The sequence below is a fragment of the Hemitrygon akajei genome, chromosome 30, assembly GCF_048418815.1.
Source record: "Hemitrygon akajei chromosome 30, sHemAka1.3, whole genome shotgun sequence".
In the NCBI taxonomy this organism is placed as follows: domain Eukaryota; kingdom Metazoa; phylum Chordata; class Chondrichthyes; order Myliobatiformes; family Dasyatidae; genus Hemitrygon; species Hemitrygon akajei.
Genome location: NC_133153.1, coordinates 6,930,686 through 6,957,597, shown reverse-complemented (window position 1 = coordinate 6,957,597; position 26,912 = coordinate 6,930,686).

Genomic DNA, 26,912 nt, shown 5'->3' with positions numbered 1-26,912 from the left:
GCGTTGTACAGGGCAAGGTTGTATCGTGCAGTGTTGTATTGAGGAGGGTTGTACAGAGCTGGGTTGTACTGGACTGGTGTTTCATAGGGCTGTGTTGTACAAGGCTGCGTTCTACAGTGCTGGTTTGTAAAGGGCTGGGTTGTATTGGGCTATGTTGTACTGGGCTGGGTTGGACTGGGCTGTGTTGTACTGGGCTGGGTTGTACTGGGCTGTGTTTTATAGGGCTGGGTTGTACTGGGCTGAGTTGTACTGGGCCGTGTTGTACTGGGCTGGCTTGTGCTGAGCTGGGTTTGTACTGGGCTGGGTTGTACTGGGCTGGGTTGTACTGGGCTGGGTTGTACTGGGCTGTGTTGTACTGGGCTGGGTTGTACTGAGTTGGGTTGTGCTGGGCTGGGTTGTACTGACTGTGTTGTACAGCGCTGGGTTGTACATGGCTATGTTGTTTTGGGCTGGGTTGTAATGAACAAGGTTGTACCGAGCTGGGTTGTACAGGGCTGGGTTGTACAGGTCTGAGTTGTACTGGACTGAGTTGTACAGGGCTGGGTTGTGCTGAGCTGGGTTGTACTGGGCTGGGTAGTACAGTGCAATGTTGTACAGGGCAGGATTGTGCTGGGCTGGGTACTACAGGGCAGTGTTGTACAGGGCTGAATTGTACAGGGCTGCGTTGTACAGGGCTGGGTTGTAGTGGGCTGAGCTGTACTGGGCTGGGTTGTACAGGACTAAGTTGTATTGGGCTGAGTTGTACTGAGCAGGGTTGTACCAAGCTCGGTTGTACTGGGATGGGTTGTATTGGACTGGGATGTACTGAGCTGGGTTGTACAGAGCTGGTGTTGCACAGGGCTCTGTTGTACAGGGCTGCGTTGTACAGCACTGGGTTGTACCGAGCTGGGTTGTACTGGGCAGGTTTGTACGTAGCTGTGTTGTACGGGACTGGGTTGTACAGGGCTGAATTGTACAGGGCTGCGTTGTACAGGGCTAGGTTGTACTGAGCTGGGTTGTACAGGGCTGGGTTGGTCTAGGCTGGGTTGTACTGGGCTGGATTGTACTGAGATAGGTTGTACAGAGCAGGTTTGTACAGGGCTGGGTTGTACTGCACTGGGTTGTACTGGGCCTGGATGTACTGGACTGGGTTGTACTGAACTCGATTGTACAGGGCTGCGTTGTACAGGGCAAGGTTGTATCATGCAGTGTTGTGTTGAGCAGGGTTGTACAGAGCTGGGTTGTACTGGACTGGGATGTACTGGGCTGAGATGTACTGGGCTGTGTTGTACTGGGCTGGGTTGTACTGAGCTGGGTTGTGCTGGGCTGGGTTATACAGGGCTGGGTTGGTCTAGGCTGTGTTGTACTGGGCCTGGATGTACTGGGCTGGGTTGTACTGAACTCGGTTCTACAGGGCTGCGTTGTACAGGGCAAGGTTGTATCGTGCAGTGTTGTATTGAGGAGGGTTGTACAGAGCTGGGTTGTACTGGACTGGTGTTTCATAGGGCTGTGTTGTACAAGGCTGCGTTCTACAGTGCTGGTTTGTAAAGGGCTGGGTTGTATTGGGCTATGTTGTACTGGGCTGGGTTGGACTGGGCTGTGTTGTACTGGGCTGGGTTGTACTGGGCTGTGTTGTATAGGGCTGGGTTGTACTGGGCTGAGTTGTACTGGGCTGTGTTGTGCAGTGCTGGGTTGTGCTGAGCTGGGTTGTACTGGGCTGCGTTGTACAGGGCTAGCTTGTATCATGCTGTGTTGTACTGAGAAGGGTTGTACAGAGCTGGGTTGTACTGGACCGGTTTTTACTGGGCTGGGTTGTATTGGGCTAGGATGTACTGAGTTGGGTTTTACAGGGCTGGTGTTGCACAGGGCTGTGTTGTACAGGGCTGGGTTGTACAGGTCTGAGTTGTACGGGGCTGTGTTCTACAGGGCTTTGTTGTATATGGCTAAGTTGTAACAGGCTGTGTTGTACTGCACTGGGTTGTACAGGTCTGAATTGTACAGGGCTGCATTGTACAGGGCAATGTTGTATCGTGCAGTGTTGTACTGAGCAGGGTTGTACTGAGCTGGGTTGTACTGGACTGGGACGTACTGAGCTGGGTTGTACAGGGCAGGTGTTGCATAGGGCTGTTTTGTACAAGGCTGTGTTCTACAGTGCTGGTTTGTAATGGGCTGGGTTGTATTGGGCTGTGTTGTACTGGGCTGGGTTGTACTGGGCTGGGTTGTATTGGGCTGTGTTGTACTGGGCTGGGTTGTACTGGGCTGGGTAGTACAGGGCAACATTGTACAGGGCTGCGTTGTACATGGCTAGCTTGTTTTGGGCTGTTTTGTAATGAGCAGGGTTGTACCGAGCTGGGTTGTACAGGTCTGGGTTGTACAGGTCTGCGTTGTACAGGGCTGTGTTGTACAGGGCAGGATTGTGCTGGGCTGGGTACTACAGGGCAGTGTTGTACAGGGCTGGGTTGTACTGGGCTGAGCTGTACTGGGCTGGGTTGTACAGGACTAAGTTGTATTGGGCTGAGTTGTACTGAGCAGGGTTGTACCGAACTGGGTTGTACAGGACTGAGTTGTACTGGGCTGTGTTGTACAGGGCAGGATTGTGCTGGGCTGGGTACTACAGGGCAGTGTTGTACAGGGCTGAATTGTACTGAGCAGGGTTGTACCAAGCTCGGTTGTACTGGGATGGGTTGTATTGGACTGGGATGTACTGAGCTGGGTTGTACAGAGCTGGTGTTGCACAGGGCTCTGTTGTACAGGGCTGCGTTGTACAGCACTGGGTTGTACCGAGCTGGGTTATACAGGGCTGGGTTGGTCTAGGCTGGGTTGTACTGGGCTGGATTGTACTGAGATAGGTTGTACAGAGCAGGTTTGTACAGGGCTGGGTTGTACTGCACTGGGTTGTACTGGGCCTGGATGTACTGGACTGGGTTGTACTGAACTCGGTTGTACAGGGCTGCGTTGTACAGGGCAAGGTTGTATCATGCAGTGTTGTGTTGAGCAGGGTTGTACAGAGCTGGGTTGTACTGGACTGGGATGTACTGGGCTGAGATGTACTGGGCTGTGTTGTACTGGGCTGGGTTGTACTGAGCTGGGTTGTGCTGGGCTGGGTTGTACTGAGCTGTGTTGTACAGCGCTGGGTTGTACATGGCTAGGTTCTTCTGGGCTGGGTTGTAATGAGCCGTGTTGTACCAAGATGGGTTGTACAGGGCTGGGTTGTACAGGTCTGAATTGTACTGGGCTGGGTTGTACAGGGCTGAATTGTACAGGGCTGCGTTGTACAGGGCTAGGTTGTAGGGTGCTGTGTTGTACTGAGCAGGGTTGTACCGAGCTGGGTTGTACAGGACTGGGTTGTACAGGGCTGAATTGTACGGGGCTGGGATGTATTGGGATGAGATGTATTGGGCTGCGTTGTACAGGGCTGGGTTGTACTGGGCTGGGATGTATTGGGCTGCATTGTACAGGGCTGGATTGTACTGGGCTGGGATGTATTGGGCTGCGTTGTACAGGGCTGGGTTGTACTGGGCTGGGATGTATTGGGTTGAGTTTTATTGGGCTGGCTTGTACTGGGCTGGGTTGTACTGGGCTGAGATGTATTGGGCTGCATTGTACAGGGCTGGGTTGTATTGGGCTGGGATGTATTGGGCTGCATTGTACAGGGCTGGATAGTACTGGGCTGGGATGTATTGGGCTGTGTTGTACAGGGCTGGGTTGTACTGGGCTGGGATGTATTGGGTTGAGTTTTATTGGGCTGGCTTGTACTGGGCTGGGTTGTACTGAGCAGGGTTGTACTGAGCTGGGTTATACAGGGCTGGGTTGGTCTAGGCTGTGTTGTACTGGGCCTGGATGTACTGGGCTGGGTTGTACTGAACTCGGTTCTACAGGGCTGCGTTGTACAGGGCAAGGTTGTATCGTGCAGTGTTGTATTGAGGAGGGTTGTACAGAGCTGGGTTGTACTGGACTGGTGTTTCATAGGGCTGTGTTGTACAAGGCTGCGTTCTACAGTGCTGGTTTGTAAAGGGCTGGGTTGTATTGGGCTATGTTGTACTGGGCTGGGTTGGACTGGGCTGTGTTGTACTGGGCTGGGTTGTACTGGGCTGTGTTGTATAGGGCTGGGTTGTACTGGGCTGAGTTGTACTGGGCTGTGTTGTACTGGGCTGGCTTGTGCTGAGCTGGGTTTGTACTGGGCTGGGTTGTACTGGGCTGGGTTGTACTGGGCTGGGTTGTACTGGGCTGTGTTGTACTGGGCTGGGTTGTACTGAGTTGGGTTGTGCTGGGCTGGGTTGTACTGACTGTGTTGTACAGCGCTGGGTTGTACATGGCTATGTTGTTTTGGGCTGGGTTGTAATGAACAAGGTTGTACCGAGCTGGGTTGTACAGGGCTGGGTTGTACAGGTCTGAGTTGTACTGGACTGAGTTGTACAGGGCTGGGTTGTGCTGAGCTGGGTTGTACTGGGCTGGGTAGTACAGTGCAATGTTGTACAGGGCAGGATTGTGCTGGGCTGGGTACTACAGGGCAGTGTTGTACAGGGCTGAATTGTACAGGGCTGCGTTGTACAGGGCTGGGTTGTACTGGGCTGAGCTGTACTGGGCTGGGTTGTACAGGACTAAGTTGTATTGGGCTGAGTTGTACTGAGCAGGGTTGTACCAAGCTCGGTTGTACTGGGATGGGTTGTATTGGACTGGGATGTACTGAGCTGGGTTGTACAGAGCTGGTGTTGCACAGGGCTCTGTTGTACAGGGCTGCGTTGTACAGCACTGGGTTGTACCGAGCTGGGTTGTACTGGGCAGGTTTGTACGTAGCTGTGTTGTACGGGACTGGGTTGTACAGGGCTGAATTGTACAGGGCTGCGTTGTACAGGGCTAGGTTGTACTGAGCTGGGTTGTACAGGGCTGGGTTGGTCTAGGCTGGGTTGTACTGGGCTGGGTTGTACTGAGATAGGTTGTACAGAGCAGGGTTGTACTGCACTGGGTTGTACTGGGCCTGGATGTACTGGACTGGGTTGTACTGAACTCGGTTGTACAGGGCTGCGTTGTACAGGGCAAGGTTGTATCATGCAGTGTTGTGTTGAGCAGGGTTGTACAGAGCTGGGTTGTACTGGACTGGGATGTACTGGGCTGAGATGTACTGGGCTGTGTTGTACTGGGCTGAGTGGTACTGAGCTGGGTTGTGCTGGGCTGGGTTGTACTGAGCTGTGTTGTACAGCGCTGGGTTGTACATGGCTAGGTTCTTCTGGGCTGGGTTGTAATGAGCCGTGTTGTACCAAGATGGGTTGTACAGGGCTGGGTTGTACAGGTCTGAATTGTACTGGGCTGGGTTGTACAGGGCTGAATTGTACAGGGCTGCGTTGTACAGGGCTAGGTTGTAGGGTGCTGTGTTGTACTGAGCAGGGTTGTACCGAGCTGGGTTGTACAGGACTGGGTTGTACAGGGCTGAATTGTACGGGGCTGGGATGTATTGGGCTGAGATGTATTGGGCTGCGTTGTACAGGGCTGGGTTGTACTGGGCTGGGATGTATTGGGCTGCATTGTACAGGGCTGGATTGTACTGGGCTGGGATGTATTGGGCTGCGTTGTACAGGGCTGGGTTGTACTGGGCTGGGATGTATTGGGTTGAGTTTTATTGGGCTGGCTTGTACTGGGTTGGGTTGTACTGGGCTGAGATGTATTGGGCTGCGTTGTACAGGGCTGGGTTGTATTGGGCTGGGATGTATTGGGCTGCATTGTACAGGGCTGGATAGTACTGGGCTGGGATGTATTGGGCTGCGTTGTACAGGGCTGGGTTGTACTGGGCTGGGATGTATTGGGTTGAGTTTTATTGGGCTGGCTTGTACTGGGCTGGGTTGTACTGAGCAGGGTTGTACTGAGCTGGGTTATACAGGGCTGGGTTGGTCTAGGCTGTGTTGTACTGGGCCTGGATGTACTGGGCTGGGTTGTACTGAACTCGGTTCTACAGGGCTGCGTTGTACAGGGCAAGGTTATATCGTGCAGTGTTGTATTGAGGAGGGTTGTACAGAGCTGGGTTGTACTGGACTGGTGTTTCATAGGGCTGTGTTGTACAAGGCTGCGTTCTACAGTGCTGGTTTGTAAAGGGCTGGGTTGTATTGGGCTATGTTGTACTGGGCTGGGTTGGACTGGGCTGTGTTGTACTGGGCTTGGTTGTACTGGGCTGTGTTGTATAGGGCTGGGTTGTACTGGGCTGAGTTGTACTGGGCTGTGTTGTACTGGGCTGGCTTGTGCTGAGCTGGGTTTGTACTAGGCTGGGTTGTACTGGGCTGGGTTGTACTGGGCTGTGTTGTACTGGGCTGGGTTGTACTGAGTTGGGTTGTGCTGGGCTGGGTTGTACTGACTGTGTTGTACAGCGCTGGGTTGTACATGGCTATGTTGTTTTGGGCTGGGTTGTAATGAACAAGGTTGTACCGAGCTGGGTTGTACAGGGCTGTGTTGTACAGGTCTGAGTTGTACTGGACTGAGTTGTACAGGGCTGGGTTGTGCTGAGCTGGTTTGTACTGGGCTGGGTAGTACAGTGCAATGTTGTACTGGGCTGCGTTGTACAGGGCTAAGTTGTATCAGGCTGTGTTGTACTGAGAAGGATTGTACAGAGCTGGGTTGTACTGGACTGGGTTGTACTGGGCTGGGTTGTATTGGGCTGGGATGTACTGAGTTGGTTTTACAGGGCTGGTGTTGCGCAGGGCTGTGTTGTACACGGCTGGGTTGTACAGGTCTGAGTTGTACGGGGCTGTGTTGTACAGGGCTGCGTTGTATATGGCTAATTTGTAACAGGCTGTGTTGTACTGCACTGGGTTGTACAGGGCTGTGTTGTACAGGGCTTGGTTGTGCTGAGCTGGGTTGTACTGGGCTGGGTAGTACAGGGCAAAGTTGTACTGGGCTGCGTTGTACAGGGTTAAGTTGTATCAGGCTGTGTTGTACTGAGCAGGGTTGTACTGGACTGACTTGTAGTGGACTGGGTTGTACAGGGCTGAATTGTACAGGGCTGCATTGTACAGGGCTAGCTTGTATCGTGCTGTGTTGTACTGAGAATGGTTGTACCGAGCTGGGTTGTACTGGACTGGGTTGTATTGGGCTGGGTTGTATTGGGCTGGGATGTACTGAGTTGGGTTTTACAGGGCTGGTGTTGCATAGGGCTGTGTTGTACAAGGCTGTGTTCTACAGTGCTGGTTTGTAATGGGCTGGGTTGTACTGGGCTGGGTTGTATTGGGCTGTGTTGTACTGGGCTGGGTTGTACTGGGCTGCGTAGTACAGGGCAACATTGTACAGGGCTGCGTTGTACATGGCTAGCTTGTTTTGGGCTGTTTTGTAATGAGCAGGGTTGTACCGAGCTGGGTTGTACAGGTCTGGGTTGTACAGGTCTGCGTTGTACAGGGCTGTGTTGTACAGGGCAGGATTGTGCTGGGCTGGGTACTACAGGGCAGTGTTGTACAGGGCTGGGTTGTACTGGGCTGAGCTGTACTGGGCTGGGTTGTACAGGACTAAGTTGTATTGGGCTGAGTTGTACTGAGCATGGTTTTACCGAACTGGGTTGTACAGGACTGAGTTGTACTGGGCTGTGTTGTACAGGGCAGGATTGTGCTGGGCTGGGTACTACAGGGCAGTGTTGTACAGGGCTGAATTGTACAGGGCTGCGTTGTACAGGGCTGGGTTGTACTGGGCTGAGCTGTACTGGGCTGGGTTGTACAGGACTAAGTTGTATTGGGCTGAGTTGTACTGAGCAGGGTTGTACCAAGCTCGGTTGTACTGGGATGGGTTGTATTGGACTGGGATGTACTGAGCTGGGTTGTACAGAGCTGGTGTTGCACAGGGCTCTGTTGTACAGGGCTGTGTTGTACAGCACTGGGTTGTACCGAGCTGCGTTGTACTGGGCAGGTTTGTACGTAGCTGTGTTGTACGGGACTGGGTTGTACAGGGCTGAATTGTACAGGGCTGCGTTGTACAGGGCTAGGTTGTACTGAGCTGGGTTGTACAGGGCTGGGTTGGTCTAGGCTGGGTTGTACTGGGCTGGGTTGTACTGAGATAGGTTGTACAGAGCAGGTTTGTACAGGGCTGGGTTGTACTGCACTGTGTTGTACTGGGACTGGATGTACTGGACTGGGTTGTACTGAACTCGGTTGTACAGGGCTGCGTTGTACAGGGCAAGGTTGTATCATGCAGTGTTGTGTTGAGCAGGGTTGTACAGAGCTGGGTTGTACTGGACTGGGATGTACTGGGCTGAGATGTACTGGGCTGTGTTGTACTGGGCTGGGTTGTACTGAGCTGGGTTGTGCTGGGCTGGGTTGTACTGAGCTGTGTTGTACAGCGCTGGGTTGTACATGGCTAGGTTCTTCTGGGCTGGGTTGTAATGAGCCGTGTTGTACCAAGATGGGTTGTACAGGGCTGGGTTGTACAGGTCTGAATTGTACTGGGCTGGGTTGTACAGGGCTGAATTGTACAGGGCTGCGTTGTACAGGGCTAGGTTGTAGGGTGCTGCGTTGTACTGAGCAGGGTTGTACCGAGCTGGGTTGTACAGGACTGGGTTGTACAGGGCTGAATTGTACGGGGCTGGGATGTATTGGGCTGAGATGTATTGGGCTGCGTTGTACAGGGCTGGGTTGTACTGGGCTGGGATGTATTGGGCTGCATTGTACAGGGCTGGATTGTACTGGGCTGGGATGTATTGGGCTGCGTTGTACAGGGCTGGGTTGTACTGGGCTGGGATGTATTGGGTTGAGTTTTATTGGTCTGGCTTGTACTGGGCTGGGTTGTACTGGGCTGAGATGTATTGGGCTGCGTTGTACAGGGCTGGGTTGTATTGGGCTGGGATGTATTGGGCTGCATTGTACAGGGCTGGATTGTACTGGGCTGGGATGTATTGGGCTGCGTTGTACAGGGCTGGGTTGTACTGGGCTGGGATGTATTGGGTTGAGTTTTATTGGGCTGGCTTGTACTGGGCTGGGTTGTACTGAGCAGGGTTGTACTGAGCTGGGTTATACAGGGCTGGGTTGGTCTAGGCTGTGTTGTACTGGGCCTGGATGTACTGGGCTGGGTTGTACTGAACTCGGTTCTACAGGGCTGCGTTGTACAGGGCAAGGTTGTATCGTGCAGTGTTGTATTGAGGAGGGTTGTACAGAGCTGGGTTGTACTGGACTGGTGTTTCATAGGGCTGTGTTGTACAAGGCTGCGTTCTACAGTGCTGGTTTGTAAAGGGCTGGGTTGTATTGGGCTATGTTGTACTGGGCTGGGTTGGACTGGGCTGTGTTGTACTGGGCTGGGTTGTACTGGGCTGTGTTGTATAGGGCTGGGTTGTACTGGGCTGAGTTGTACTGGGCTGTGTTGTACTGGGCTGGCTTGTGCTGAGCTGGGTTTGTACTGGGCTGGGTTGTACTGGGCTGGGTTGTACTGGGCTGTGTTGTACTGGGCTGGGTTGTACTGAGTTGGGTTGTGCTGGGCTGGGTTGTACTGACTGTGTTGTACAGCGCTGGGTTGTACATGGCTATGTTGTTTTGGGCTGGGTTGTAATGAACAAGGTTGTACCGAGCTGGGTTGTACAGGGCTGTGTTGTACAGGTCTGAGTTGTACTGGACTGAGTTGTACAGGGCTGGGTTGTGCTGAGCTGGGTTGTACTGGGCTGGGTAGTACAGTGCAATGTTGTACAGGGCAGGATTGTGCTGGGCTGGGTACTACAGGGCAGTGTTGTACAGGGCTGAATTGTACAGGGCTGCGTTGTACAGGGCTGGGTTGTACTGGGCTGAGCTGTACTGGGCTGGGTTGTACAGGACTAAGTTGTATTGGGCTGAGTTGTACTGAGCAGGGTTGTACCAAGCTCGGTTGTACTGGGATGGGTTGTATTGGTCTGGGATGTACTGAGCTGGGTTGTACAGAGCTGGTGTTGCACAGGGCTCTGTTGTACAGGGCTGCGTTGTACAGCACTGGGTTGTACCGAGCTGGGTTGTACTGGGCAGGTTTGTACGTAGCTGTGTTGTACGGGACTGGGTTGTACAGGGCTGAATTGTACAGGGCTGCGTTGTACAGGGCTAGGTTGTACTGAGCTGGGTTGTACAGGGCTGGGTTGGTCTAGGCTGGGTTGTACTGGGCTGGGTTGTACTGAGATAGGTTGTACAGAGCAGGTTTGTACAGGGCTGGGTTGTACTGCACTGGGTTGTACTGGGCCTGGATGTACTGGACTGGGTTGTACTGAACTCGGTTGTACAGGGCTGCGTTGTACAGGGCAAGGTTGTATCATGCAGTGTTGTGTTGAGCAGGGTTGTACAGAGCTGGGTTGTACTGGACTGGGATGTACTGGGCTGAGATGTACTGGGCTGTGTTGTACTGGGCTGGGTTGTACTGAGCTGGGTTGTGCTGGGCTGGGTTGTACTGAGCTGTGTTGTACAGCGCTGGGTTGTACATGGCTAGGTTCTTCTGGGCTGGGTTGTAATGAGCCGTGTTGTACCAAGATGGGTTGTACAGGGCTGGGTTGTACAGGTCTGAATTGTACTGGGCTGGGTTGTACAGGGCTGAATTGTACAGGGCTGCGTTGTACAGGGCTAGGTTGTAGGGTGCTGTGTTGTACTGGGCTGGGATGTATTGGGTTGAGTTTTATTGGGCTGGCTTGTACTGGGCTGGGTTGTACTGGGCTGAGATGTATTGGGCTGCGTTGTACAGGGCTGGGTTGTATTGGGCTGGGATGTATTGGGCTGCATTGTACAGGGCTGGATTGTACTGGGCTGGGATGTATTGGGTTGAGTTTTATTGGGCTGGCTTGTACTGGGCTGGGTTGTACTGAGCAGGGTTGTACTGAGCTGGGTTATACAGGGCTGGGTTGGTCTAGGCTGTGTTGTACTGGGCCTGGATGTACTGGGCTGGGTTGTACTGAACTCGGTTCTACAGGGCTGCGTTGTACAGGGCAAGGTTGTATCGTGCAGTGTTGTATTGAGGAGGGTTGTACAGAGCTGGGTTGTACTGGACTGGTGTTTCATAGGGCTGTGTTGTACAAGGCTGCGTTCTACAGTGCTGGTTTGTAAAGGGCTGGGTTGTATTGGGCTATGTTGTACTGGGCTGGGTTGGACTGGGCTGTGTTGTACTGGGCTGGGTTGTACTGGGCTGTGTTGTATAGGGCTGGGTTGTACTGGGCTGAGTTGTACTGGGCTGTGTTGTACTGGGCTGGCTTGTGCTGAGCTGGGTTTGTACTGGGCTGGGTTGTACTGGGCTGTGTTGTACTGGTCTGGGCTGTACTGAGTTGGGTTGTGCTGGGCTGGGTTGTACTGACTGTGTTGTACAGCGCTGGGTTGTACATGGCTATGTTGTTTTGGGCTGGGTTGTAATGAACAAGGTTGTACCGAGCTGGGTTGTACAGGGCTGTGTTGTACAGGTCTGAGTTGTACTGGACTGAGTTGTACAGGGCTGGGTTGTGCTGAGCTGGGTTGTACTGGGCTGGGTAGTACAGTGCAATGTTGTACAGGGCAGGATTGTGCTGGGCTGGGTACTACAGGGCAGTGTTGTACAGGGCTGAATTGTACAGGGCTGCGTTGTACAGGGCTGGGTTGTACTGGGCTGAGCTGTACTGGGCTGGGTTGTACAGGACTAAGTTGTATTGGGCTGAGTTGTACTGAGCAGGGTTGTACCAAGCTCGGTTGTACTGGGATGGGTTGTATTGGACTGGGATGTACTGAGCTGGGTTGTACAGAGCTGGTGTTGCACAGGGCTCTGTTGTACAGGGCTGCGTTGTACAGCACTGGGTTGTACCGAGCTGGGTTGTACTGGGCAGGTTTGTACGTAGCTGTGTTGTACGGGACTGGGTTGTACAGGGCTGAATTGTACAGGGCTGCGTTGTACAGGGCTAGGTTGTACTGAGCTGGGTTGTACAGGGCTGGGTCGGTCTAGGCTGGGTTGTACTGGGCTGGGTTGTACTGAGATAGGTTGTACAGAGCAGGTTTGTACAGGGCTGGGTTGTACTGCACTGGGTTGTACTGGGCCTGGATGTACTGGACTGGGTTGTACTGAACTCGGTTGTACAGGGCTGCGTTGTACAGGGCAAGGTTGTATCATGCAGTGTTGTGTTGAGCAGGGTTGTACAGAGCTGGGTTGTACTGGACTGGGATGTACTGGGCTGAGATGTACTGGGCTGTGTTGTACTGGGCTGGGTTGTACTGAGCTGGGTTGTGCTGGGCTGGGTTGTACTGAGCTGTGTTGTACAGCGCTGGGTTGTACATGGCTAGGTTCTTCTGGGCTGGGTTGTAATGAGCCGTGTTGTACCAAGATGGGTTGTACAGGGCTGGGTTGTACAGGTCTGAATTGTACTGGGCTGGGTTGTACAGGGCTGAATTGTACAGGACTGGGTTGTACAGGGCTGAATTGTACGGGGCTGGGATGTATTGGGCTGCATTGTACAGGGCTGGATTGTACTGGGCTGGGATGTATTGGGCTGCGTTGTACAGGGCTGGGTTGTACTGGGCTGGGATGTATTGGGTTGAGTTTTATTGGGCTGGCTTGTACTGGGCTGGGTTGTACTGGGCTGAGATGTATTGGGCTGCATTGTACAGGGCTGGGTTGTATTGGGCTGGGATGTATTGGGCTGCATTGTACAGGGCTGGATTGTACTGGGCTCGGATGTATTGGGCTGCGTTGTACAGGGCTGGGTTGTACTGGGCTGGGATGTATTGGGTTGAGTTTTATTGGGCTGGCTTGTACTGGGCTGGGTTGTACTGAGCAGGGCTGTACTGAGCTGGGTTATACAGGGCTGGGTTGGTCTAGGCTGTGTTGTACTGGGCCTGGATGTACTGGGCTGGGTTGTACTGAACTCGGTTCTACAGGGCTGCGTTGTACAGGGCAAGGTTGTATCGTGCAGTGTTGTATTGAGGAGGGTTGTACAGAGCTGGGTTGTACTGGACTGGTGTTTCATAGGGCTGTGTTGTACAAGGCTGCATTCTACAGTGCTGGTTTGTAAAGGGCTGGGTTGTATTGGGCTATGTTGTACTGGGCTGGGTTGGACTGGGCTGTGTTGTACTGGGCTGTGTTGTACTGGGCTGTGTTGTACTGGGCTGTGTTGTACTGGGCTGGCTTGTGCTGAGCTGGGTTTGTACTGGGCTGGGTTGTACTGGGCTGGGTTGTACTGGGCTGTGTTGTACTGGGCTGGGTTGTACTGAGTTGGGTTGTGCTGGGCTGGGTTGTACTGACTGTGTTGTACAGCGCTGGGTTGTACTTGGCTATGTTGTTTTGGGCTGGGTTGTAATGAACAAGGTTGTACCGAGCTGGGTTGTACAGGGCTGTGTTGTACAGGTCTGAGTTGTACTGGACTGAGTTGTACAGGGCTGGGTTGTGCTGAGCTGGTTTGTACTGGGCTGGGTAGTACAGTGCAATTTTGTACCGGGCTGCGTTGTACAGGGCTAAGTTGTATCAGGCTGTGTTGTACTGAGAAGGATTGTACAGAGCTGGGTTGTACTGGACTGGGTTGTGCTGGGCTGGGTTGTACTGGGCTGGGTTGTACTGGGCTGGGTTGTACTGGGCAGGGTTGTACAGAGCTGGTGTTGCACAGGGCTCTGTTGTACAGGGCTGCGTTGTACAGCACTGGGTTGTACCGAGCTGCGTTGTACAGGGCTAGGTTGTACTGGGCTGGGTTGTACTGAGATAGGTTGTACAGAGCAGGTTTGTACAGGGCTGGGTTGGTCTAGGCTGGGTTGTACTGGGCTGGGTTGTACTGAGATAGGTTGTACCGAGCAGGTTTGTACAGGGTTGGGTTGTACTGCACTGGGTTGTACTGGGCTGCGTTGTACAGGGCTGAATTTTACAGGGCTGCGTTGTACAGGGCTAGGTTGTATGGTGCTGTGTTGTACTGAGCAGGGTTGTACCCAACTATGTTGTACTGGGCTGGGTTGATCTAGGCTGGGTTGTACTGGGCTGGGTTGTACTGAGATAGGTTGTACCGAGCAGGTTTGTACAGGGCTGGGTTGTACTGCACTGGGTTGTACTGGGCCTGGATGTACTGGGCTGGGTTGTACTGAACTCGGTTGTACAGGGCTGCGTTGTACAGGGCAAGGTTGGATCGTGCTGTGTTGTGTTGAGCAGGGTTGTACAGAGCTGGGTTGTACTGGACTGGGATGTACTGAGCTGGGTTGTACAGGGCTGGTGTTTCATAGGGCTGTGTTGTACAAGGCTTTGTTCTACAGTGCTGGTTTGTAATGGGCTGTGTTGTATTGAGCTGTGTTGTACTGGGCTGGGTTGGACTGGGCTGTGTTGTACAGGGCTGGTTTGCGCTGAGCAGGGTTGTACCTAGCTGGGTTGTACAGGACTGAATTGTACAGGGCTGCTTTGTACAGGGCTAGGTTGTAATGGGCTGGGCTGTACTGAGCAGGGTTGTCCTGAGCTGGGTTGTGCTGGACTGGGTTGAACTGGGCTGGGATGTACTGAGCTGGGTTGTAATGGGCTGGATTGTATTGGGCTGGGTTGTACTGAGCAGGGTTGTACTGAGCAGGGTTGTACCGAGCTGTGTTGTACTGGGCTGGGTAGTACTGGGCTGGGATGTACTGAGCTGGGGTGTACAGGGCTGGTGTTGCACAGGGCTGTGTTGTACAGGGCTGCATTGTACAGCACTGGGTTGTATTGGGCTGGGTTGTACAGGGCTGGGTTGTACTGGGCTGTGTTGCACTGTGCTGCCTTTTACAGGGCTGCGTTGTACAGGGCTGCATTGTAGAGGGCTGCATTGTACAGGGCTCGGTTGTATCATGCTGTGTTGTACTGAGCAGGGTTGTACCGAGCTGGGTTGTACTGGACTAGGTTGTACTGGGCTGTGTTGTACTGGGCTGGGTTGTACTGGGCTGTGTTGTACTGGACTGGGTTGTACTGAGCTGGGTTGTGCTGGGCTGGGTTGTGCTGGACTGGGTTGTACTGGGCTGTGTTGTACTGGGCTGGGTTGTACTGGGCTGTGTTGTACTGGGCTGGGTTGTACTGAGCTGGGTTGTGCTGGACTGGGTTGTACTGAGCTGTGTTGTACAGCGCTGGGTTGTACATGGCTAGGTTCTTTTGTGATGGGTTGTAATGAGCATGGTTGTACCGAGATGGGTTGTACAGGGCTGGGTTGTACAGGTCTGAGTTGTACTGGGCTGGGTTTTACAGGGCTGAGTTGTACAGGGCAGCGTTGTACAGGGGTAGGTTGTATGGTGCTGTGTTGCACTGAACAGGGTTGTACAGGGCTGGTGTTGCACAGTGCTGTGTTGTACAGTGCTGGGTTGTAATGGGCTGGGTTATACTGGGCTGGGATGTACTGAGCAGGGTTGTACAGGGCTGGTGTTGCACAGTGCTGTGTTGTGCAGGGCTGCGTTGTACAGCGCTGGGTTGTGATGGGCTGGGTTGTATTGGGTTGGGTTGTACAGGGCTGGGTTGTACTGAGCTGGGTTGTACTGAGCAGGGTTGTACCGAGCTATGTTGTGCTGGACTGGGTTGTACTGGGCTGGGTTGTACAGGGCTTGTGTTGCACAGGGCTGTGTTGTACAGCGCTGCGTTGTACAGCGCTGGGTTGTAATGGGCTGGGTTGTATTGGGTTGGGTTGTACAGGGCTGGGTTGTACTGAGCTGGGTTGTACTGAGCAGGGTTGTACCAAGCTATGTTGTGCTGGACTGGGTTGTAATGGGCTATGTTGTATTGGGCTGGGTTGTACAGGGCTGGGTTGTACTGAGCAGGGTTGTACCGAGCTGTGTTGTACTGTGCTGGGATGTACTGAGCTGCGTTGTACAGGGCTAGGTTGTACTGAGCAGGGTTGTACCGAGCTGGGTTGTACTGGACTGGCTTCTACGGGGCTGGTGTTGCACAGGGTTGTGTTGTACAGGGCTGCATTGTACAGCGCTGTGTTGTAATTGGCTAGGTTGTATTGGGCTGGGTTGTACAGGGCTGGGTTGTACTGGACTGGGTTGTACTGGGCTGGGTTGTACAGGGTTGCATTGTACAGGGCTAGGTTGTACTGAGCAGTGTTGTACTGAGCTGGGTTGCACTCTGCTGTGTTGTACTGGGCTGGGTTGTACTGAGCTGGTTTGTGTTGGACTGATTTGTACAGGGCTGGGTTGTACTCGTCTGGGTTGTATAGGGCTAAGTTGTTTTGGGCTGGGTTGTAATGAGCAGGGTTGTACCAAGCTGGGTTGTACTGGACTGGGCTGTACTGGGCTGCATTGTACTGAGCTGGGTTGTATTTTTACTGGTTTGTTCAAAGCTGAGTTGTACAGTGATGGTGTTGTACAGGCTGTTTTGTACCGGACTGGGTTGTACAGGGCTAGGTTGTATCGGGCTGGGTTGTACTCTGCTGGGTTGTACTGGGCTGAGTTTTACTGAGCTGGGTTGTATCGGGCTGGTGTTGTACAGAGCTGGGTTGTATTGAGCAGGGTTGTACCGAGCTGGTTTGTATTGGGCCTGGTTGGTCTAGGCTGGGTTGTACTGGGCTGGGTTGGACTGGGCTGGTTTGTACTGGGCTGGGTTGTACGGCGCTGGGTTGTACCCGGCTAGGTTGTTTTGGGCTGTGTTGTAATGAGCAGGGTTGTACTGAGCTGGGTTTTTCAGGGCTGGGTTGTACTGGGCTGGGTTGTTTTGAGCAGGGTTGTACCGAGCTGGTTTGTACAGGGCTGGGTTGTACTGGGCTGGGTTGTAATGGGTTGGCTTGTACTGGGCTGGTTTGTACTGGGCTGGATTGTAGTGGGATGGGTTGTATCAGGCTCGGATGTACTGAGCAGGGTTGTACCGAGCTGGGTTGAACTGGGCTGTGTTGTACAAGGCTTGGTTGTGCTGAGCTGGATTTTACAGGGCTGGGTTGTATAGGGTTTCATTGTACAGGGGTGTGATGTACAGGGCTAGGTTGTACTGAGCAGTGTTGTACTGAGCTGGGTTGCACTGGACTGGGTTGTATTGGGCTGGGTTGTACTGAGCTGGTTTGTGTTGGACTGATTTGTACAGGGCTGGGTTGTACTCGTCTGGGTTGTATAGGGCTAAGTTGTTTTGGGCTGGGTTGTAATGAGCAGGGTTGTACCAAGCTGGGTTGTACTGGACTGGGTGTACTGGGCTGCGTTGTACTGAGCTGGGTTGTATTTTTACTGGTTTGTACAAAGCTGGGTTTTACAGGGCTGGTGTTGTACAGGCTGTCTTGTACAGGGCTGCGTTGTACAGGGCTTGGTTGTACTGGGCTGGGTTGCACTGTAGCTGTGTTGTACCGGACTGTGTTGTACAGGGCTAGGTTGTATTGGGCTGGGTTGTACTGGCCTGGGTTGTACTGAGCTGGTTTGTGTTGGACTGATTTGTGCAGGGCTGGGTTGTACTCGTTTGGGATGTATAGGGCTGGTGTTGTACAGTGCTGGGTTGTATTGAGCAGGGTTGTACCGAGCTGGTTTGTACTGGGCTGGGTTGGTCTAGGCTGGGTTGTACTGGGCTGGGTTCTACTGGGCTGGGTTGTACTGGGTTAGGTTGTATTGGACTGGTTTGTACAGGGCTAGGTTGTACTGGACAGGGTTGTACTGGGCTGGGTTTTATAGGGATGGGTTGTACAGGTCTGAGTTGTACTGGGCTGTGTTGTACAGGGATGGGTTGTGCTGAGCTGGGTTGTATTGGGCTGGGTTGTAATGGGCTGGGTTATACAGGGCTGGGTTGTAGTGGGCTGCGTTGTACGGCACTGGGTTGTACCTGGCTAGGTTGTTTTGGGCTGTGTTGTAATGAGCAGGGTTGTACCGAGCTGGGTTTTACAGGGATGGGTTGTACAGGTCTGAGTTGTACTGGGCTGTGTTGTACAGGGATGGGTTGTGCTGAGCTGGGTTGTACTGGGCTGGGTTGTAATGGGCTGGGTTATACAGGGCTGGGTTGTAGTGGGCTGCGTTGTACGGCACTGGGTTGTACCTGGCTAGGTTGTTTTGGGCTGTGTTGTAATGAGCAGGGTTGTACCGAGCTGGGTTGTACAGGGCTGGGTTGTACTGAGCTGCGTTGTACAGCGCTGGGTTGTACATGGCTAGGTTATTTTGGGCTGTGTTGTAATGAGCTTGGTTGTATTAGACTGCTTTGTACAGGGTGGGTTGTACTAGACTGTTTTTTACTGGACTGGGTTTTACTGGGCTGAGTTGTACTGAGCTGGGTTGTACAGGGCTGGGTTGTACTGAGCTGCGTTGTACAGTGCTGGGTTGTAATGTGCTGGGTTGTACTGAGATGAGTTGTACTGGGTTAGGTTGCATTTGACTGGTTTTTACAGGGCTGGGCTGTACTGGGCTGCGTTGTACTGAGCTAGGTTGTATTGGACTGGTTTGTACAGGGTGGGTTGTAATGGGCTGGCTTGTACAGGGCTGGGTTGTGCTGAGCTGGGTTGTACTGGGCTGTGTTGTACTGGACTGGGTTGTAATAGATTGGGTTGTATCTAGATGGGTTCTACTGGGCTAGGTTGTATTGGGCTGGGTTGAACTGGGCTGCGTTCTACTGAGCTGATTTTTGTTGGACTGGTTTGTACAGGGCTGGGTTGTACTGAGCTGGGTTGTGCTGGGCTGGGTTGTACTGAGCTGCATTGTACAGCGCTGGGTTGTACATGGCTAGGTTGTTTTGGGCTGTGTTGTAATGAGCAGGGTTGTACCGAGCTGGGTTGTACAGGGCTGGGTTGTAATGGGCTGTCTTGTACTGGGCTGGGTTGTACTGAGCTGCGTTGTACAGCGCTGGGTTGTACATGGCTAGGTTATTTTGGGCTGTGTTGTAATGAGCTTGGTTGTATTAGACTGCTTTGTACAGGGTGGGTTGTACTAGACTGTTTTTTACTGGACTGGGTTTTACTGGGCTGAGTTGTACTGAGCTGGGTTGTACAGGGCTGGGTTGTACTGAGCTGCGTTGTACAGTGCTGGGTTGTAATGTGCTGGGTTGTACTGAGATGAGTTGTACTGGGTTAGGTTGCTTTTGACTGGTTTTTACAGGGCTGGGCTGTACTGGGCTGCGTTGTACTGAGCTAGGTTGTATTGGACTGGTTTGTACAGGGTGGGTTGTACTAGACAGTGTTTTACTGGTCTGGGTTTTACTGGGCTGAGTTGTACTGAGCTGGGTTGTACAGGGCTGAGTTGTACTGAGCTGCATTGTACAGTGCTGGGTTGTAATGTGTTGGGTTGTACTGAGATGAGTTGTACTGGGTTAGGTTGTATTTGACTGGTTTGTACAGGGCTGGGTTGTACTGGACTGGGTTGTACTGGGCTGCGTTGTACTGAGCTTGGTTGTATTAGACTGCTTTGTACAGGGTGGGTTGTACTAGTCTGTTTTTTACTGGACTGGGTTTTACTGGGCTGAGTTGTACTGAGCTGGGTTGTACAGGGCTGGGTTGTACTGAGCTGCATTGTACAGTGCTGGGTTGTAATGTGCTGGGTTGTACTGAGATGAGTTGTACTGGGTTAGGTTGCATTTGACTGGTTTTTACAGGGCTGGGCTGTACTGGGCTGAGTTGTACTGAGCTGGGTTGTACTGGACTGGGTTGTACTGGGCTGCGTTGTACTGAACTTGGTTGTATTAGACTGCTTTGTACAGGGTGGGTTGTACTAGACTGTTTTTTACTGGACTGGGTTTTACTGGGCTGAGTTGTACTGAGCTGGGTTGTACAGGGCTGGGTTGTACTGAGCTGCATTGTACAGTGCTGGGTTGTAATGTGCTGGGTTGTACTGAGATGAGTTGTACTGGGTTAGGTTGCATTTGACTGGTTTTTACAGGGCTGGGCTGTACTGGGCTGAGTTGTACTGAGCTTGGTTGTACAGGGCTGGGTTGTACTGAGCTGCATTGTACAGTGCTGGTATGTAATGTGCTGGGTTGTACTGAGATGAGTTGTACTGGGTTAGGTTGTATTTGACTGGTTTGTACAGGGCTAGGTTGTACTGGACTGGGTTGTACTGGGCTGCGTTGTACTGAGCTGGTTTGTGTTGGACTGGTTTGTACATGGCTGCGTTGTAATGGGCTGGCTTGTACAGGGCTGGGTTGTGCTGAGCTGGGTTGTACTGAGATGAGTTGTACTGGGTTAGGTTGTATTTGACTGGTTTGTACAGGGCTGGGTTGTACTGGACTGGGTTGTACTGGGCTGCGTTGTACTGAGCTGGTTTGTGTTGGACTGGTTTGTACATGGCTGCGTTGTAATGGGCTGGGTTGTGCTGAGCTGGGTTGTACTGGGCTGTGTTGTACTGGACTGGGTTGTACTAGATTGGGTTGTACCAAGATGGGTTCTACTGGGCTAGGTTGTATTGGGCTGGGTTGAACAGGGCTGCGTTCTACTGAGCTGATTTTTGTTGGACTGGTTTGTACAGAGCTGCGTTGTATGGAGATGAGTTGTGCTGGGCTAGGTGGATTTGGGCTGGGTTGTTTTGGATTGTGTTGAACTGGGCTGAGTTTTACTGAGCTGGGTTCCACTTGGCTGTGTTGTACTGGACTGGGTTGTACTAGATTGGATTGTACTGAGATGGGTTCTACTGGGCTTGTTTGTATTGGTCTGGGTTGAACAGGGCTGCGTTGTACTGAGCTGATTTTTGTTGGACTGGTTTGTACAGGACTGGGTTGTACTGGACTGGGTTGTAGTGGGCTGAGTTGTACTGACCTGGGTTGTATAGGGCTGGTGTTGTACAGTGCTGGGTTGTATTGAGCAGGGTTGTACCGAGCTGGTTTGTACTGGGCTGGGTTGGTCTAGGCTGGGTTGTACTGGGCTGGGTTGTACTGGGCTGGGTTGTACTGGGCTGGGTTTGTACTGGGCTGGGTTGTACTGGGCTGGGTTGTACTGGGCTGGGTTGTACTGGGCTGGTTTGTACTGGGCTGGGTTGTACTGGGCTGGGTTTGTACTGGGCTGGGTTGTACTGGGCTGGGTTGTAATGAGCAGGGTTGTACCGAGCTGGGTTGTACAGGTCTGAGTTGTACTGGGCTGTGTTGTACAGGGATGGGTTGTGCTGAGCTGGGTTGCACTGGGCTGCGTTGTACTGAGCTGATTTGTGCTGGAGTGGTTTGTACATGGCTGGGTTGTACTGGACTGGGTTGTACTGAGCTGGGTTGTAATGGGCTGTCTTGTACTGGGCTGGGTTGTACTGAGCTGTGTTGTGCAGCACTGGGTTGTACATGGATAGGTTGTTTTGGGCTGTGTTGTAATGAGCAGGGTTGTACCGAGCTGGGTTGTATAGCGCTGGGTTGTACAGGTCTGAGTTGTACTAGGCTGGGTTGTACTGGGCTGAGTAGTACAGGGCTGTTTTGTACTGGGCTGCGTTGTACAGGGCTAAGTTGTATCGGGCTGTGTAGTACTGAGCAGGGTTGTACCGAGCTGGGTTGTACGGGACTGGGTTGTACTGGGCTGGGTTTTACTGGGCTGAGTTGTACTGAGCTGGGTTCTACAGGGCTGGGTTGTACTGAGCTGCGTTGTACAGCACTGGGTTGTAATGTGCTGGGTTGTACTGAGATGAGTTGTACTGGGTTTGGTGGTATTGGACAGGTTTGTACAGGGCTGGGTTGTACTGGATAGGGTTGTACTGGGCTGCGTTGTACTGAGCTGGTTTGTGTTGGACTGGTTTGTACATGGCTGCGTTGTAATGGGCTGGGTTGTAATGGACTGGCTTGTACTGGGATGGGTTGTACTGAGCTGGGTTGTACTGGGCTGGGTTGTACTGAGCTGGATTGTACAGCGCTGGGTTGTACATGGCTCGGTTGTTTTGGGCTCTGTTGTAATCAGCAGGGTTGTACCGAGCTGGGTTTTACAGGGCTGGGTTGTACAGGTCTGAGTTGTACTGGGCTGTGTTGTACAGGGATGGGTTGTGCTGAGTTAGGTTGCACTGGGCTGCGTTGTACTGAACTGATTTGTGTTGGACTGGTTTGTACTGGACTGGGTTGTAATGGTCTGGGTTATACAGGGCTGGGTTGTACTGAGCTGCGATGTATGGCGCTGGGTTGTACCTGGCTAGGTTGTTTTGGGCTGTGTTGTAATGAGCAGGGTTCTACCGAGCTGGGTTGTACAGGGCTGGTTTGTACTGGGCTGCGTTGTACAGGGTTAAGTTGTATCGGCCTTTGTAGTACTGAGCAGGGTTGTACTGAGCTGGGTTGTACTGGGCTTTGTTGTACTGGGCTGCTTTGTACTGGGCTGGGATGTACTGATTTGGTTTGTACTGGTCTGGTGTTGCTCAGGGCTGTGTTGTACTGGGCTGAATTGTACAGGGTGGGTTGTACTAGACTGTGTTTTACTGGACTGGGTTTTACTGGGCTGAGTTGTACTGAGCTGGGTTGTACAGGGCTGGGTTGTACTGAGCTGCGTTGTACAGCGCTGGGTTGTAATGTGCTGGGTTGTACTGAGATGAGTTGTACTGGGCTAGGTTGTATTGGGCTGGGTTGAACAGGGCTGCGTTGTACTGAGCTGATTTGTGTTGGACTGGTTTGTACAGGGCTGGGTTGTACTGGACTGGTTTGTACTGGGCTGGTTTGTAATGGGCTGGCTTGTACTGTGCTGGGTTGTACTGAGCTAGGTTGTATTGGACTGGTTTGTACAGGGTGGGTTGTACTAGACTGGGTTGTACTGGACTGGGTTTTACTGGGCTGTGTTGTACTAGATTGGGTTGTACTGAGATGGGTTCTACTGGGCTTGTTTGTATTGGTCTGGGTTGAACAGGGCTGCGTTGTACTGAGCTGATTTTTGTTGGACTGGTTTGTACAGGGCTGGCTTGTAATGGGCTGGCTTGTACTGGGCTGGGTTGTACTGGACTGGGTTGTCCTGGGCTGCGTTGTACTGAGCTTGTTTGTGTTGGACTTGGTTGTACTTGACTGGGTTGTACAGGGCTGGGTTGTACAGTGCTGGGTTGTACGGAGATGAGTTGTGCTGGGCTAGGTGGTATTGGGCTTGTTTGCATTGGATTGGGTTGAACTGGGCTCAGTTTTACTGAGCTGAGTTCTACTGGGCTGTGTTGTACTGGACTGGGTTGTACTAGATTGGGTTGTACTGAGATGGGTTTTAGTGGGCTAGGTTGTATTGGGCTGGGTTGAACATTTGTGCGTTGTACTGAGCTGATTTGTGTTGGACTGGTTTGTACAGGGCTGGATTGTACTGGACTGGGTTGTACTGGGCTGGTTTGTAATGGGCTGGCTTGTACTGTGCTGGGTTGTACTGAGCTAGGTTGTATTGGACTGGTTTGTACAGGGCTGGGTTGTACTGGACTGGGTTGTACTGGACTGGGTTTTACTGGGCTGGGTTGTACTGAGCTGGGTTGTACAGGGGCTGGGCTGTACTGAGCTGCGTTGTACAGCGCTGGGTTGTACTGGGCTGGGTTGTACTGAGCTGCGTTGTACAGTGCTGGGTTGTACATGGCAAGGTTATTTTGGGCTGTGTTGTAATGAGCAGGGTTGTACCGAGCTGGGTTGTACAGGGCTGGGTTGTACAGGTCTGAGTTGTACTGGGCTGTGTTTTAGAGGTCTGGGTTGTGCTGAGCTGGGTTGTACTGGGCTGGGTTGTACAGGGCTGGGTTGTACTGAGCTGCGTTGTACAGCGCTGGGTTTTACATGGCTAGGTTGTTTTGGGCTGTGTTGTAATGAGCACGGTTGTACCGAGCTGGGTTGTACAGGTCTGAGTTGTACTGGGCTGCGTTGTACAGGGCTAAGTTGTATCAGCCTTTGTAGTACTGAGCAGGGTTGTACTGGACTGGGTTGTACTGGACTGCTTTGTACTGGGCTGGGATGTACTGAGTTGGTTTGTACAGGTCTGGTGTTGCTCAGGGCTGTGTTGTACTGGGCTGAATTGTACAGCGCTGGGTTGTATTGGGCTGGGTTGTACTGGGTTGGATTTTACTGCGCTGAGTTGTACTGAGCTGGGTTGTACAGGGCTGGGTTGTACCTGGCTGTGTTGTACAGCGCTGGGTTGAAATGTGCTGGGTTGTACTGAGATGAGTTGTACTGGGTTCGGTTGTATTGGACTGGTTTTTACAGGGCTGGGTTGTACTGGACTGGGTTGTACTGGCCTACGTTGTACTGAGCTTGGTTGTATTAGACTGCTTTGTACAGGGTGGGTTGTACTAGACTGTTTTTTACTGGACTGGGTTTTACTGGGCTGAGTTGTACTGAGCTGGGTTGTACAGGGCTGGGTTGTACTGGGCTGCGTTGTACTGAGCTGGTTTGTGTTGGACTGGTTTGTACATGGCTGCGTTGTAATGGGCTGGCTTGTACAGGGCTGGGTTGTGCTGAGCTGGGTTGTACTGGGCTGTGTTGTACTGGACTGGGTTGTACTAGATTGGGTTGTACCGAGATGGGTTCTACTGGGCTAGGTTGTATTGGGCTGGGTTGAACAGGGCTGCGTTCTACTGAGCTGATTTTTGTTGGACTGGTTTGTACAGGGCTGGGTTGTACGGAGATGAGTTGTGCTGGGCTAGGTGGATTTGGGCTGGGTTGTTTTGGATTGGGTTGAACCGGGCTGAGTTTTACTGAGCTGGGTTCCACTGGGCTGTGTTGTACTGGACTGGGTTGTACTAGATTGGGTTGTACTGAGATGGGTTCTACTGGGCTTGTTTGTATTGGTCTGGGTTGAACAGGGCTGCGTTGTACTGAGCTGATTTTTGTTGGACTGGTTTGTACAGGGCTGGGTTGTACTGGACTGGGTTGTACTGGGCTGAGTTGTACTGAGCTGGGTTGTATAGGGCTGGTGTTGTACAGTGCTGCTTTGTACTGGGCTGGGTTGTACTGAGCTGTGTTATATAGCGCTGGGTTGTAATGTGATGGGTTGTACTGCGATGAGTTGTACCTGGTTACGTTGTATTTGATTGGGTTGAACTGGGCTGTGTTGTACTGGACTGGGTTGTACTGAGCAGTGTTGTACTGAGCTGGGTTGCACTGGACTGGGTTGTACTGAGCTGGGTTGTACTGAGCTGGTTTGTGTTGGACTGATTTGTACAGGGCTGGGTTGTACTTGTCTGGGTTGTATAGGGCTAAGTCGTTTTGGGCTGGATTGTAATGAGCAGTGTTGTACCAAGCTGGGTTATACTGGACTGGGCTGTACTGGGCTGCGTTGTACTGAGCTGGGTTGTATTTTTACTGGTTTGTACAAAGCTGGGTTTTGCAGTGCTGGTGTTGTACAGACGGTCTTGTACAGGCTGCATTGTACAGGGCTTGGTTGTACTGGGCTGGTTTGCACTGTAGCTGCTTTGTACCGGACTGCATTGTACAGGGCTAGGTTGTTTCGGGCTGGGTTGTACTGAGCTGGGTTGTACTGGGCTGAGTTGTACTGAGCTGGGTTGTATAGGGCTGGTGTTGTACAGTGCTGGGTTGTATTGAGCAGGGTTGTACCGAGCTGGTTTGTACTGGGCTGGGTTGGTCTAGGCTGGGTTGAACTGGCCTGGGTTGTACTGGGCTGGTTTGTTCTGGGCTGGGTTGTACTGGGCTGGGTTGTACTGAGCTTGGTTGTACTGGGCTGGGTTTGTACTGGGCTGGGTTGTACTGGGCTGGTTTGTACTGGGCTGGGATGTACTTGGCTGCGTTGTACTGGGCTGGTTTGTACTGGGCTGGATTGTAGTGGGATGGGTTGTATCAGGCTCGGATGTACTGAGCAGGGTTGTACCGAGCTGGGTTGAACTGGGCTGTGTTGTACAGGGCTTGGTTGTGCTGAGCTGGATTTTACAGGGCTGGGTTGCATAGGATTTCATTGTACAGGGGTGTGATGTACAGGGCTAGGTTGTACTGAGCAGTGTTGTACTGAGCTGGGTTGTACATGGATAGGTTGTTTTGGGCTGTGTTGTAATGAGCAGGGTTGTACCGAGCTGGGTTGTATAGCGCTGGGTTGTACAGGTCTGAGTTGTACTAGGCTGGGTTGTACTGGGCTGAGTAGTACAGGGCTGTTTTGTACTGGGCTGCGTTGTACAGGGCTAAGTTGTATCGGGCTGTGTAGTACTGAGCAGGGTTGTACCGAGCTGGGTTGTACGGGACTGGGTTGTACTGGGCTGGGTTTTACTGGGCTGGGATGTACTGAGTTGTTTTGTACAGGTCTGGTGTTGCTCAGGGCTGTGTTGTACAGCGCTGGGTTGTAATGTGCTGGGTTGTACTGAAATGAGTTGTACTGGGTTAGGTTGTATTGGACTGGTTTTTACAGGGCTGGGTTGCACTGGACTGTGTTGTACTGGGCTGCGTTGTACTGAGCTAGGTTGTATTCGACTGGTTTGTACTAGACTGTGTTTTACTAGACTGGGTTTTACTGGGCTGAGTTGTACTGAGCTGGGTTCTACAGGGCTGGGTTGTACTGAGCTGCGTTGTACAGCACTGGGTTGTAATGTGCTGGGTTGTACTGAGATGAGTTGTACTGGGTTTGGTGGTATTGGACAGGTTTGTACAGGGCTGGGTTGTACTGGATAGGGTTGTACTGGGCTGCGTTGTACTGAGCTGGTTTGTGTTGGACTGGTTTGTACATGGCTGCGTTGTAATGGGCTGGGTTGTAATGGACTGGCTTGTACTGGGATGGGTTGTACTGAGCTGGGTTGTACTGGGCTGGGTTGTACTGAGCTGGATTGTACAGCGCTGGGTTGTACATGGCTCGGTTGTTTTGGGCTCTGTTGTAATCAGCAGGGTTGTACCGAGCTGGGTTTTACAGGGCTGGGTTGTACAGGTCTGAGTTGTACTGGGCTGTGTTGTACAGGGATGGGTTGTGCTGAGTTAGGTTGCACTGGGCTGCGTTGTACTGAACTGATTTGTGTTGGACTGGTTTGTACTGGACTGGGTTGTAATGGTCTGGGTTATACAGGGCTGGGTTGTACTGAGCTGCGATGTACGGCGCTGGGTTGTACCTGGCTAGGTTGTTTTGGGCTGTGTTGTAATGAGCAGGGTTCTACCGAGCTGGGTTGTACAGGGCTGGTTTGTACTGGGCTGCGTTGTACAGGGTTAAGTTGTATCGGCCTTTGTAGTACTGAGCAGGGTTGTACTGAGCTGGGTTGTACTGGGCTTTGTTGTACTGGGCTGCTTTGTACTGGGCTGGGATGTACTGATTTGGT